Genomic DNA, 14896 nt, shown 5'->3' with positions numbered 1-14896 from the left:
TAGGTCAGGTTAGTTTTCACAAAAATCACTCAGAAACCTTTTTCGTAAAGTGAATAACACGCAACTTGATACAAATTTACAAATGAAACCAGTTTTTATAGAAATCACTAAAAAGCAATTTACGAAATTGAATGAAACGTAAACTAATCTAAATTTGCCAAAATAAAATTTCAAAAACAAAAACCAATCAGTAGCAAATTTCCGAAACAGAATAACATGAAGTTTTGATAAAATTACGTGTGATTTAGTTTGGTAACCAAATTCCGAAGAAAAACCAGTTTTGAGAGAAACTCTTCTCGAGTGAATTCCTAAAACGTATAACACATATTCTGATCTAAATTTACAACAACAACAAAAACAACATTAACAACAACGACAACAGATATACCTTAATTTATCAACTTCAGGATACAACATCTTGAAGGAGGATGAATACCTTACCAGAATTTTTAAGATGGATGATTAATTTGGAAGATCCTGTAATTCGAAAAGACACCTGATAGCAGATTTCAGTCGAGCTATGCTCTGATTATTGGTTCAAACATAGACTTTTTTCTTCAGTTTTCACAGAAGTCATTCAAAAGCAGTCTTCGCAAACTGAAAACTACGTAAAGCAGTCGAACTTTACCGCCTGTTTACAGAAACAAAAAATTATAACAAAATTTTTTTGTAAGACATCAAATTCACAATAACAGAATTTTATTTATTGGTGATTTAATGTTTGTTTCTTATAATATGTGTTATAGTTGGTTGTTTTTCGGACGTGTTTTCGAGTAGAGCACTGTTGGCAACAAGCAGTTATCTTGCAAAATTCCGGTAAGTAAGTTTCGGTCGATCTATGTTCTGATTGATTCAAATTCATCCCCTCTTCTGACAGTTTTATCAAAAAATATTAAAGAATGATTTTCTCAAACTGAATAGCACGTAAGTTGATCAAATAAACAACACTAAAAACACAAAATTTTACAAATTGGTTTTCAAATTTGTGAAGTTATTGTGCTTCAATAAGGAAGATTCAGGGATTAATTTGAAGCATTATTGCTAATTTTCCTGAGCCTTATTCAAGTTTGGGCACGGAAAGCACTTTCCACAGAAACACTTCAGAAGCAATTATTCCTAACAAAATGACAAATAAATTGAACTAAATTTACAAAAGAGACAGGAGTTCCTAAATTTACAAAAGAGACAGGAGTTCACCGTGACCATCCAGAAACAACTTGGGAAAACTGAAAATCCAACTAATGTAGTAAAGGCCAAATTTGCCTTAATCAGCTCATAGCTAGACCAAATCGAACTTGCAGGAACCCTGCTGAAAATTGTTTTGTACCCAATCAAACTATGCCCAAAAACCGTACCCAATGATACTAAGAAATACAAACAATATAACACCAAAAAGCTCAAAACGTAAATAGTGTAATCCATATTCTAACACAATTTGTTCACTAAAACGATCGCGAAATTATTTAAGGTTATTTCGTTTCTCTAAAAGTAACAGCCAAAACGAACAAAAATGGGATGCAGGTGGTTTGTAACAGGAAATAAAATTATGCGCTGGATCTTACATAAGGGTCAAAGTAAATTCTTGAAAATTCTAACCAGTCTGTAAACATTGACAAAAAGAAGCCGTTTTTGTATAATTGTTAGTGTAATTTTAGGTCAGGTTAGTTTTCACAAAAATCACTCAGAAACCTTTTTCGTAAAGTGAATAACACGCAATTTGATACAAATTTACAAATGAAACCAGTTTTTATAGAAATCACTAAAAAGCAATTTACGAAATTGAATGAAACGTAAACTAATCTAAATTTGCCGCAACAAAATTTCAAAAACAAAAACCAATCAGTAGCAAATTTCCGAAACAGAATGACATGAAGTTTTGATAAAATTACGTGTGATTTAGTTTGGTAACCAAATTCCGAAGACAGACCAGTTTTCAGAGAAACTATTCTAAAGTGATTTCCTAAACCGTATAACACATATTTGTTCCGACTCCTCTTGAGGGGGGGAACTATATACTCAAATGGGTTTTTTTGTTCAGTCAATTTTGGCTGATAGATATATTCATCGTAGAGAGTTGAGACTGGTATCATTAGAAAGCTTGTCCGGCGTAGAATATGGAGTTAAAGAGATTTTTTTGATTTTCGTTTCTAACAGGGAGATATCGAGGTTTAAACTTTCGAGAAAATAGAATGAATTCCATTGATTTCATTCACCTTTTTTCGGAATCTTTGATTAAAATTTCGCCAATTTTGGTAAAAATTAATAAAATTTTTCAAGAAAATGTTGTTGATTTTACGTTTAAAGACAAAATAAATTGTCGGTTATTGTCATTGAATTTTTTTGTCACAAATTCCGGCTAAATATTTTAAAAAATTTAGATTTTTTTCATCAAAAACAGCACGAAATAAGTTTCTTTTGTCAACTATGATTAAATTTGCAGGAAGTGCACACCCAAACACCATTAACACAATCTCTGTAGGCTAAAAAGGGGGCTAATTTCACTTCAACTTCCTTTGAGAGTGCTCTGTAAATAAAACTCTGCCGTTTTTTGCCAACTTTTTTCGTTGATTATCAAAAAGGCAGCATTTATTTTTGATTTTTTAACAAACAAAATATCTTTATCAATGACATCCAAAAAATTAAATATTGCTAAAGGACAATCAGCATTAGCAGGACTAGTTGTGTACTAATCTTGGACCGTTACAATCCAAAATTAACTCGGATTGTCGTCAGTCAGTTTTTTAATAAAAAAATTGATCTTTTTTCTATTAATTAAATAACAGAACATTTCAAATCAAAGCTCACTAGTGATAGGTCCCATTGGCTTCCTAATTAGCTCGAAATTAATTTATCTAGTTGATTGCTTGAAAGCTTATGGTCGTTTTGACTTTTAAAATATTTGATTTTTTTTTAAAAAATGGCTAATTGAACTTTGCCTCCATTTTTCTTTTAATTTGGTCAACTTGTAGCCTAGTGTCAGCAATCAAAGAGGGCACTAGATTTCATATTTTTTTTTAATTTTTAGGTATTTGCCCATTTTTCATGTTTTCTAATATTCTCAAATTATCAGGTTAATGTCAGTTCATATAATATATTTTCCGCGTTCATAATAACGCATAATTGATAATATTTAAATCCTTAAAGATATAGATTGTGGTTCTTTATCGCTTCGACAGTACTTTCTCGAAGAACTTACTTGAATTTTTTAATTTTGTCTTTAAGTGTCGTTTTTACTTTGTCTGTTTAGTCGTTTTATTTTCCTGTACAATGACCTTGTTTGATTGGCTTTTCCTGCAAGAGTAGATGAATCGGTGTTCTGATATTTGAAGATAGATAATGGCTTTCATGACATTGAAAACAATTTTTTTCCAAAATGAAAAAAATAAACATTTCAACTTCGCAATTTTGTTCCTTTTAGTTTCTGTTTGTTACCTGGTCTCGTTAATTAAAAGTTAAAGATGACATTATTTTTGTCAAGAGAAGATGTCAAAATCCATTGGTGTCACAAAATCTAATGTTTTTAAAGACTTCGTTATGACTTTACTGGCTTCGACACGGGTTTTTCAAAAAAAAAGAAAATTATTTTTTGTCATATTTGACGATCTTTTCGTAGACGTAAGACTTGTTCAGGATAATTGCAGGTCTTTAGAGCTTCCCTTGGAAGAATAAACGAACCTATTCAATTTTTTCATTTAGTAATTAATGGCTTTCATGTCTTTGGAAAAAAATTTTTTCGATAAAAACAAGTATTACATAATCTTGCTTTTTTCTTTTTGGTCTAATTGTTACCTAGTTTCATTAATGAGAGGTCACAAAATACATTTCAAGGGAAGGTGTAACAAGGGATTGGTGTCACAAAATCTAAAGTTTTAAGAGAATTCGTTATGACTTTACTGGCTTCCATACGGGTTTTTCAAAAAAAAAAAGTAAAATAATTTTTGATTTCTGTCATATTTGACGTTCTTTTTGTAGACGCAAGACTTTGTCTGCATAATTGCAGACCTCGAGGGCTTCCTTTGGAAGAATAAACGAACCTATTCAATTTTTTCATTTAGTAATTAATGGCTTTCATGTCTTTGGAAAAAAATTTTTTCGATAAAAACAAGTATTACATAATCTTGCTTTTTTCTTTTTGGTCTAATTGTTACCTAGTTTCATTAATGAGAGGTCACAAAATACATTTCAAGGGAAGGTGTAACAAGGGATTGGTGTCACAAAATCTAAAGTTTTAAGAGAATTCGTTATGACTTTACTGGCTTCCATACGGGTTTTTCAAAAAAAAAAGTAAAATAATTTTTGATTTCTGTCATATTTGACGTTCTTTTTGTAGACGCAAGACTTTGTCTGCATAATTGCAGACCTCGAGGGCTTCCTTTGGAAGAATAAACGAACCTATTCAATTTTTTCATTTAGTAATTAATGGCTTTTATGTCTTTGGAAAAAAATTTTTTCGATAAAAACAAGCATTACATAATCTTGCTTTTTTTGGTCTAATTGTTACCTAGATTCATTAATGAGAGGTCACAACATACATTTCAGGGGAAGGTGTAACAAGTGATTGGTGTCACAAAATCTAAAGTTTTAAGAGAATTTGTTATTAGTTATTTGCCCATTTTTCATGTTTTCTAGTTTTCTCAAATTATGAGGTTATTGTCAGTAAATATATTATTTTTTTCGCGTTCAAAATTAAGCACAATTGATAAAATTTAAACTCTTAAAGATATAGATTGTAGTTCTTTATCGCTTCGACAGTACTTTCTCGAAGAACTTAATTGAATTTTTTAATTTTGTTTTTAATTGTCGTTTTTACTTTGTCTTTTTAGTCGTTTTTAATTTCCTATACAATGAATTTGTTTGATTTGCTTTTCCTGGAAGAGTAGATGAATCGATGTTCTGATATTTGAAGATAGATAATGGCTTTCATGACATTGAAAACAATTTTTTTCCAAAATGAAAAAAATAAACATTTCAACTTCGCAATTTTGTTCCTTTTAGTTTCTGTTTGTTACCTGGTCTCGTTTATTAAAAGTTAAAGATGACATTATTTTTGTCAAGAGAAGACGTCAAAATGCATTGGTGTCACAAAATCTAATGTTTTTAAAGACTTCGTTATGACTTTAATGGCTTCGACACGGGTTTTTCACAAAAAAAGTAAATTATTTTTTGTCATATTTGACGATCTTTTCGTAGACGTAAGACCTTGTCTGGATAATTGCAGATCTCGAAGGCTTCCTTTGGAAGAATAAATGAACCTATTCAAATTTTTTTTTTGTAATTAACGACTTTTATGTCTTTGGAAATAAATTTTCTTCGAAAAAAAAAACAAGTTTTTTATAATTTTGCGTTTTTTGTCTTATTGTTGCATAATTTTATTAAAGAGTGGCCACATAGTACATTATTGGTGTTCAACGAAGGTGCAATCAAACATATATTGGGGGCCAAAGTATGGCTTTACGGCTTCCAAAGCATTTTCTGGCAAGTTTAGTTGATTTTTATTTTATTGTCTATTTGTTGTTCTTTTTGTAACTGCGAAAAAATTGAATACCCAGACTTCTTGATTCCCTTCTATAGAAGCATTGGTAATTGTAAACCTATGGGATTTTTTTGTTGATTCCTAATGGTTTTATTGCTTTGAAGTTAATTGTCTTTTTTAAAAAAAAACTCAGCGAATTTTCTCGCTTTAAAGTTTCTGTTCTTTTTCGTCTAATTGTTACCAAGCTTTATTATGCACTGGTGAATAACTGTTTTTTTCTGGTGAATTACAAGTTATTTAATTTTTTTTTCAGTTTTATCTGACGCTATTTTGACTTTGTTATTAAGTTTTTTTTAGAACCGACATAAATTTTTGATGTAATTAATGTTTGTTGTTGTTGTTTGATTTTGCTGTTCGTCTTCGCTCGTTTTCTTAATTTCGGCATATCTCATCAATCTAATGCATCATTTTTACTCCACTGAGTTATTTGCTCTGGAGGCTATCTTTTCGTTCATACACCAGTTTTTTTGAAAAAATGATTGATTTTTTTGTGTTCTTCCATCTGTTCCTCATTTGGTAGACAATTATGCCAAAATTGTGGATGAGCGGGGTCGGAACCTTATGTGTGATTGCACATTACCGAGCTGCCCTGACTGATCTAAATTCATAACAACAACAAAAACAACAACAACAACAACAACAACAACAGCAACAACAACAACAACAACAGCAGCAACAACAACAACAACAACAACAACAACAACAACAACAACAACAACAACAACAACAACAACAACAAATATGCCTTAATTAATCAACTTTTTAAATTGATTATAAAACTCATACGTTTATTTTGCGACATATGTAGAACTGACATATCATATTCTCATATTGTTCAAACGCGCTGTTTTTCACCAAAATCTGCCTATATGGTCGAAAAATTTTATCGTGGAAAATTTTAGAAAAATCTGAATGTAACGCGTTTGATTCCAACACAAAATTCGAAAACGGAAGAGTTTTTTAGATTAGTTTTTGATTTTTTGATTTTAGTTTTTATTTAAGTTTTCACTTGTTTGTTTTGATACAATCTCGATTCTGTTTTTCAAATGGAAATTGGTTATAGTTGGAGACTTCGAAATGCAGTGATATCGCAGATTTTGATGATTCAAAGTTTAAATTATGTAAATGCAAAGATCAACAATTCGTCCCCGGTTCGAGGTTTTGTCGAAACATTAAGGTAAGAATTGCAGTGAACAGCGCTGAAAAAAGATAATTTTAACCTCAAAGGGTCCGCAACATATAGCAATGAATGAGCTGAAAGCGTTTAAATTTTGTAAGATTAGCAGTTTTTAGTGGCGATTTTTTGTAAGACTTGCGGTTTTAGAGGTAATTTTTTGTAAATTGTTTTTCGCTGAAGTTTTTATTTTCATTACATTCACAGGAATTCGTACAAAAAGAATCGGCCGTACACGGGTTTGAACCCATCACTTCCTGCAAGCTATCAATTTTTTATTCCACTGCACCATCTGTCTTCTTATTCGCCATCTGTATTTTATGGGAAACAAAAATGTTGTAACTTGGTAAGATTTGCAATTTTAGCGGTAAATGTTTTTTTCTCTGCTTTGACGTGACAAAAAGTAATTCACCGCTACCAAATGAAGCGTGAAAAATAAAAATCGCTAAAAACCGCGAATATTACGAATACTCACCGAAAAAAAAGTTACAGTGACTTTTAGCAGTAAATTGACGTGCGTTGTTTAGGGGCAAATTTTCATTCTCGCCACTTTCACAAATGAAAAGACCACTTTTTCTAGGACAACTAACTCAAAAAGACCCGTGGCTTTAGATTTACCTTACATAGAGGATCTCTGAATATGAGTGTGAATCGATTTGTGTAACTCCTTGTTCCGGTTAAAAACCACCACCTTTGAAAAACACATTTGCTTATATTTAACTAAAAATGGATGTACATGTTAATTTTTCCAATTATTTTTAGTTTGAATTTATTAGAGTTTTAATCTCATTTAGCGCAGAGTCTGTAACAAAATACCTTTTTGTGAGATTTTTAGGTTGTTTTACTAAAAAGACTTCTCTAAAAATGAAAAGTATTCAATTAGTCTGATGGCTGCTGTGAGAATAATTCATAGCAAGGAGATTCGGTAATGTGCGTGCTCACATAATGTTCTGAACTCGCTTGTCAACAATTTTGGCTTGGTTGTCTACCAAAAGAAGAAGAGACACCAAAATCATCTTTAAATCCTGCTAGGAAACGATGTCGCAGCAGTTGATACCATAATCTAGTCACTGAGAAATTGTTGCGTTCAATTGTGCCGCCTTTTTAACTCCAATAATGTCAATGTCTGAATTGTCAATAATGTGATCAGACAAAAAAGATCCTCAAAAACGAGAAATGTCAAAATATCAAAAACATCTGTGAAATATTGTAGTACTGAAGCAGAAAAGCAATCAACTAAAAAGTAAAACAGCAAAAGTATTAAACTGATGAAAGTGATCCATCCATTAGAAAGACGATGCGACCTGTTTTTAATAACTTTATCTACAAGTTTACCAAAAAAATAAAAAGGCGCAAACTTCAGTAATCCATTCTTTATTTTGAAAATATAGTTTAAAAGGCAAAACGAATTCATTCTCCCCAAAAATCACTGTTTCATTTGAGTTTTGTTTTGATAGGAACTTGTTCTCACCTATCGGTGAAACTTTCAGCAGTTTGCGGTTTTTAGCGGCGATTTTTTTGAACTGCTCTGAATGTATTCACCGCTAAACTTACACTGTTTTGGCATTTTGTCGAAAAAATTACTTGCTATACTTAGCAATCAACATTTGTAAGATTAGCAGTTCTTAGCAATGATTTTTTTCAACGTTTTCAACACACACCACTAATCATGTTTTACAGCATTTTTTGCGTTGAAGATATTTGGTAATTTAGCGATGAATACTTGTAGGATTCGGGGTTCTCAGCGGTGAATCATCTTTTTGCAACGAAGTCACCGCAATCAACGCTGAAAATTGCAGTTCTTACATTTTTTCAGCGTACTCGCCGTAAAATTTACAAATTAAAGCAATTTTTAGCGTTACGGTTTCGTGCGTTTTCCAATTGATTATTTGCATTGCAACTTAACGGATTGACGACTGACATTCTATACAACAAACTTTGCTCAAGCTAAAGATGCTATTCTCATGCACTGCAGACAATAGTATTGCTTTTATTATCAATTTGAACGACCAAAGTTGTGCGAATTTATGTCAGTCAGCGTAAATTTGTTACCCTTTTGGTCAGAACATCTTCCTACAAAAACTATGCAAAAAACCATTGGTTAAAGATCTCTCAGTCATTTTTTTAGCAATTTTGTTTGAAATTAAATCAACGGGACCCCAACATTCTGTGGGCATAATATATGCTCCCCGTGTTCTGTTTTGGTTCGTTATCGCCCATTATAGCCTTAGTCGAAATAAGAAATAATCTCCATTATGATATCCTATCTAAATGGGGGGAATGTTGTATACGTGATATGACCACTAAATTTGGAGTGCTTTAAAGGGTGAGACCTTTTTTGTTACAAAGTAACGTGCTTTATGAAATCAATTAATTTGTAGGGGTTACATAAAAGATTTTTGGTAGTCAAAAGGGATCACAGATACATCCTTTTCACGCAGCATTGTTTTCAATTTCTGGATGCGATAATAACCAGAGCAAACAAATTTTGATGCACATTGATTGGATGGGCAATTGTAAAATGACCTTTTTAGGCGAAGATTAAAACGATGGAACCAAAGGCTTGACATTGATTGATCAGCCCTTGTACTAATATGAATGCCCACAGCTGTAAGTATGGGTATCATCAACCTGCAAAGTTTACCAGTGGGAAAAAAAGTAAAAGTACAATTCGAGATTGACACTTGTCTCAATGGGGAGCTTTGAAGAGAATGAGTAAGATTCAAGCTTTCAACTGTGTAGGCTGACTAAAGGACAACAAGCAAAGCAGGTCAAGTAGCAGAGATCAGAGATATTACAAATTACAAGATCAACTATAGCTTTAGAGAGATCAGATAATTAGGTATGACTAATCGGTTGGTTGAAGAACAATATGAAACCTATGGTAACGCGAGTATCAGATAAACGTATTTATTTGAGATGTGGCGTGATAGCCGAGAGGTAAGGTGTGTGATTCACACGCCAATGATTGAGAATTCAATTACCTGCCTCCGTGAAGCTGTCTGTGTAAGGATGAGCTCTTACTTAACCGTAGCTTCAGGTTGACCATAACCTAACCAATGTTGGTTACAATAATGGTACCACGTGAAAGTCTCAGACGCAAAAAAAGTGGCCATAGTCACCAAAAAAAGAGCATTCATGCTCACCAAATGAACAGTCTGAGATGTGGGGAATAATTGAAAAAGGACAGCTGATAACAGGCTACTGTTAATACACTGCAGTTTGAAAGCCTCATGCTGCCCCGCTGCGAGTACGCAGAAACACGTTTATTTTATTAAGTGCGTCTATCACACTTCCCCCGTGAGAGAAAATTTTATGAGATAAAAGTTTTTAGGAAAAGGTATGAATAAATGGAAAACACTTGAGATTTGTGCACATGAATAAATAAGTTTCAACAAAGTTTAATATTAGCGCCGATGTTTTTTGTCGTTTCTGAAAAATTTCTATAGGAACTTAAGTCTCTATAATTGCTAGTGACCCAATTATTGGGTTAGTAAACCTGGAGAAGCTACAATTTTGCGACAAATTTTGCTCAAGATAAAAATGCTAATCTCATACACTGCAGACTATGGTATTGCTTTTAATATCAATTTGAACGACCAAAGTTGTGCGAATTCATGTCAGTCAGCGTAAATTTTTAGCCGCTTGGTCAGAACAACTTCCTACAAAAACTATGCAAAAAACCATTGGTTAAAGAACTCTCAGTCATTTTTTAGCAATTGGGTTTGAAATAAAATCAAAGGGACCCCAACATTCTGTGGGCATATTATATGCTCCCCGTGTTTTGTTTTGGTTCGTTATAGCCCATTATAGCCCTGGTCGAAATAACAAACAATCCCCATTGTGATATCCTATCTAAATGGCGAGGGGGTGTTATAGGTGATATGACCACTAAATTTGGAGTGCTTTAATGGGCCAGACCTTTTGTGTTGCAAAGTAACGTGCTCTACAAACCAAATAATTTGTAGGGGTGACTTAAAAGATTTTTGACAGTCAAAAGGGATAACAAATTCATGCTTTTCACGCAGCATTGTTTTCAATTTCTGGTTACGATAACAACCACAGCAAACAAATTTTAATGCGAATTGATTGGGCAATTGGAAAATGACCTTTTTAAGCGTAGATTACAACGATGGAACCAAAGGCCTTACATTGATTGACCAGCCTTTGTACTAAAATGACTGCCTAATGAAAGGTTGGGTATCATCAAACTGCAGAGTTTACCAGTGGGAAAAAGAGTATAAAAGTAGAGTTCTAAGCTTTCAGCTGTGTAGGCAGACTAAAGGACAACAAGCAAAGCAGATCAAGTAGCATAGATATTACAAATTACAAGATCAACTATGGCTGTAGAGAGATCAGATAATTAGGTAAGACTAAGCGGGTGGTTGAAGCGCAATATGAAGTCTATGGTAACGCGGGTATCAGATAAACGTATTTATTGTTCCGATCCCACTTGGTGGGGAACTGTATACTCAAATTGGTTCAGACAATTTTGGCTGATCGATATATTCACCGTAGGCAAATGTAATTTTCAGTATCCTGAAGTTTTTGTATGTCTGTTGACCTATCTTGAATCTTGTACTTGAATGTTTGCAATCGAAAAAAATTGTTGTACCCAAGTACCGTTTTGGTTTTAGTACCTCATATTTGGAAGTCAAGTTTGAGGGTCCCGTTGGAAGTTAGAACTTTTAGAAATTCCTTTACCTTGTTCTGTCATGTTTTAGTCCAAGTCTTTCAGAATCACATCTCCATTAATCAACTTTCATAGTTCAAATGCTTGAGAAATTATCCACTGTTGTGTTGACTCCCTAACGTGATGGACTGGTCTACGGTCGGGATAGATGGTAACTTCTTTTATTCGCACCCCCTTTGCTCTAAATTTTTATGAACTGCAATTTTTGATAGCACCCGCAAGTAGTTCTGCCTCTAAAACTTTCAAAATGTGGCTGTTGATCCGATTAGGGTGTGATGGTTTCAAAGAAACATCGAGAAACTTAGAAGTTTTCTTTATTAAAGTTTACAAGAACAAAAAAAAACAACTTACCTGACGAACTTTGTTGTTATGTCGATAAGTAATGGTCACAAAACAAAATTCAATTCTAATTTTGTTTTGGCGCTATCATTATCTTATTCACCTATCAATCATGTGTCAGAAGTAAATTCTACCACCAACAGAAACCTGATTCTAACATCCACTGACCTCCAACTGATGAACTCGATTGTACCTAGGCCATATATGATTCTCAAGAAATGTTGATGAAAATAGAAAATCACCTCCGGGATTCGGTACTAAGATCTATTCACATGTCAATCCAGTTAAATTTTTTTTAGCTAATCTAAATTTTCTCTGTTTATTTTTGCATAGCTTTTTGCATGCATTTTTGCCGGATTGGGAAACATGGTTTTCGAATTTCACGGTATTCGAAAACTTTAAATTAAGATTTGTCTCTGATTTTTCTATGATTTGACTCGGATAAGTAACTACTATGGAAAAAGTATGTGCAGAGAAAAATCATGAAAAAAGATTGCTCTGACTTTTTTCAAACAGTATCTACACTTAGTACACCTGATTCAGTCCTGATTTAACATTTTAATATTGGAAATTAATGAATCAGGACTGATTTACTCTGACACTAGGGTCATGGTAGGTAAGACTAAGCGGTTGTTTGAAGCAAAATATGAAGTCTATGGTAACGCGGGTATCAGATAAACGTATTTATTGTTCCGATCCCACTTGGGGGGTGGGGGTGGGGGGAGGAAATATATACACAAATTGGTTCAGACAATTTTGGCCGATCGATATATTCGTTGTAGGGAAATGTAAGTGGTATCAATAAAAAGCTCATCCAGCGGACAATTGAAAATTAAAGAATTTTTATTCGAGGAATTAACGAGGATTGAAGTTTTGTAAGAACACGGGATATTGTTCACTTTTAGTGTAATTTTTCTTCAAAATAAGATTTTTTCAATAAAAATAGCAATTCAAAATTACATTTCACGCTACAAAACAAATCAATTTGGTGTTCAATATAGACGAAAAACAACAAAAAGACTAGTTCTGGCCTCATAGGGAAGTTTGGTATCAAAAAATTCGAAACTTATTTGAGAGCACTTTTTGAAACAAATTTTTCAAAGTTTTTTTTAGGTCGCTTAGAGACTAGTCATTTTTCATATTGATGTTCCGTTAATGACAAACCTCATTTACAGTCAAATGAAGCCCAATAAACATTCGTTTTCAAAGAATCGTACTTATTTTTTTGGATTCGACTCTTAGTTTTAAATGAAAATGCGAATAGTAATTTTAAATGAAAGTTAGATTTACTTTTGAGGTTTTACAAAATTTTCAAAGTCCTTTGGCATTCGTTGACCCGTTAACCCAAATTGCAATAGGTTTCGTATTGAACAGTCAGGGAACCTATCTAGTGCGTTGAGAGGACAGCTAATGGCTGCTAATTCTTTGAAAATAAATTTTCGAAAACTTTTTTTAACTTTAATCAATCATAAACTTAATTTCGTGAAGTGTCAATCAGTCTCAGTAATGACAGGACCCCCCTCCTTCCTAATGCAATTAACAATTATCTGGTCAGCGGTTTTATCTTCTAATTATTGTTTATATGGCTTCAATGCCACAAGACTTCAAAAAAAAATTTCAAAGTTGTTGGATACTTTCGTTTTAATGGTTCTTTTTGAAATCTTAACACGTTATCCTTACATTGATAGCTCCCATTGGCTTAGAGAAGCCATTCAATGGATCATAGATAACGTTTTCAGAGAAAAGTGGATGTTTGAAAAGTTTTCGACTCTTTCTTCTGGCACTTTTCTATTGGTTTTTGCCTGTATTTGTTGTTGTTTTCATAGTAATAAGATTTGTTGTGATGTCATGTCGATTACCTATGCATGACAAACACCCTTTTTTCTTCCCATCGGGCAGTAACTGAGAGTATTTTTTGACTGCTGTTTAAACCTACTAATGTTAATGTGTGTTACGACTTTAAAAATATTCTTTTGAATTTTTTTCGAACTTTAAGCTCTTTTTCGAACATCAGTCTCAGTATTAACAGGAGCCGCTTCCTTCCTAGTGCAACCAAAAAGTGCAAAATGCTTTGGTTAGCGGTTTTATCTTCTAACTATTGCTTACTTGACTTCAATGTCACAAGATTTCAAAAAAAATATAAAATTTTTGTGTATTTTGGTATTAATGGATCCTTTTGAAATCTTATTGCTTTAACCTAATATTGATAGCTACCATTTATTTAGCAAAGACGTTAATCGATTCATTGATAAAATTTTCGGTAAGGAATTTATGGTTTAATTGGCTTCAACTGTTTCTTCTCGCACTTTTCTACAGATCTGTTGGTTTTTGCCTGTATTTGTTGTTGTTTTCATAGTCATAAGACTTTTTGTGATGTCTCGTTGATTACCTATGCATTAAAAACATCTTTCCTGTCCTGCTCTTGAGGCATAGTTAAGCGTTTTTTTTTATTTCGGCCATTAAAAGCTATTGAATTTAATGTCTTAAGACTTTGAAAATATTTTTTTTGAAAAATTTTTTTGAAGCTTAATCAATATTAAACTTTTTTTCGTGAATTGTAAGTCAGTCTCAGTAATGGCGGGACATCTTCTTTTCTACTTAAAAGAAAATTTATCTTTTTCGAGGTTGTTTCTTCCAACTATTGGTTTTATGATTTCGACGCACGAGTTTTCATAATTTTTTAAAATTTTTGCATGTTCTTTTTTCGTAATTTTGGTTCTTCTTTGAAATCTTATTACATTACCTGAATATTGGTAGTTCCCATTGGTTTAGATAGGACGTTCAATGGATCAAAAATAAAGTTTTCAGAAAAAAGCTTATGGTTTGAATGACTTCCACACTTACTTCTCGCGCTTTTCTACTGAATTTGGCCTGTCTTTGTTGTTGTTTTCATAGTCAATAACTTGTTTAATGTGTTAGATGACCTTTCATCTTGTGAATGACAAAACACATTGTCGTCTCATTGAGGTATAATTTAGCGTATTTATTGGCTTCCGTTGGAAACTATTGAATTTATTGTCGTTTATGCTACGGTTTTTCTGAAAAAATCGTGGTGTTAAGGTATATGTTATTTGATGATAACAATAAATGAAGTCATATTATTTAAAAAAAAAATTCTATTGAATCTAAGAAATCACTTAAAAATAGAAATGTTTTT

The 14896-nt window shown here is 32.7% G+C and overlaps 1 protein-coding gene across 1 annotated transcript in view; it reads left to right on the top strand.

Moving 5' to 3' along the window:
• Positions 1 to 10994: 10994 nt before the first annotated feature.
• Positions 10995 to 14896, top strand: part of LOC142340786 (Na(+)/H(+) exchanger beta-like) — a 134924-nt gene continuing 131022 nt past the window's right edge. Inside the window, exon 1 of the mRNA XM_075391495.1 lies at positions 10995 to 11074. The gene's annotated coding sequence lies outside the window, so the exon portion shown is untranslated. The remainder of the gene's footprint in view (positions 11075 to 14896) is intronic.

This window comes from Convolutriloba macropyga, chromosome 6, assembly GCF_964194025.1.
Source record: "Convolutriloba macropyga chromosome 6, txConMacr16.3, whole genome shotgun sequence".
NCBI lineage: Eukaryota > Metazoa > Xenacoelomorpha > Acoela > Convolutidae > Convolutriloba > Convolutriloba macropyga.
The sequence above is the reverse complement of the archived record's forward strand: the minus strand, read 5'-3'. Positions and strand labels throughout refer to the sequence as shown.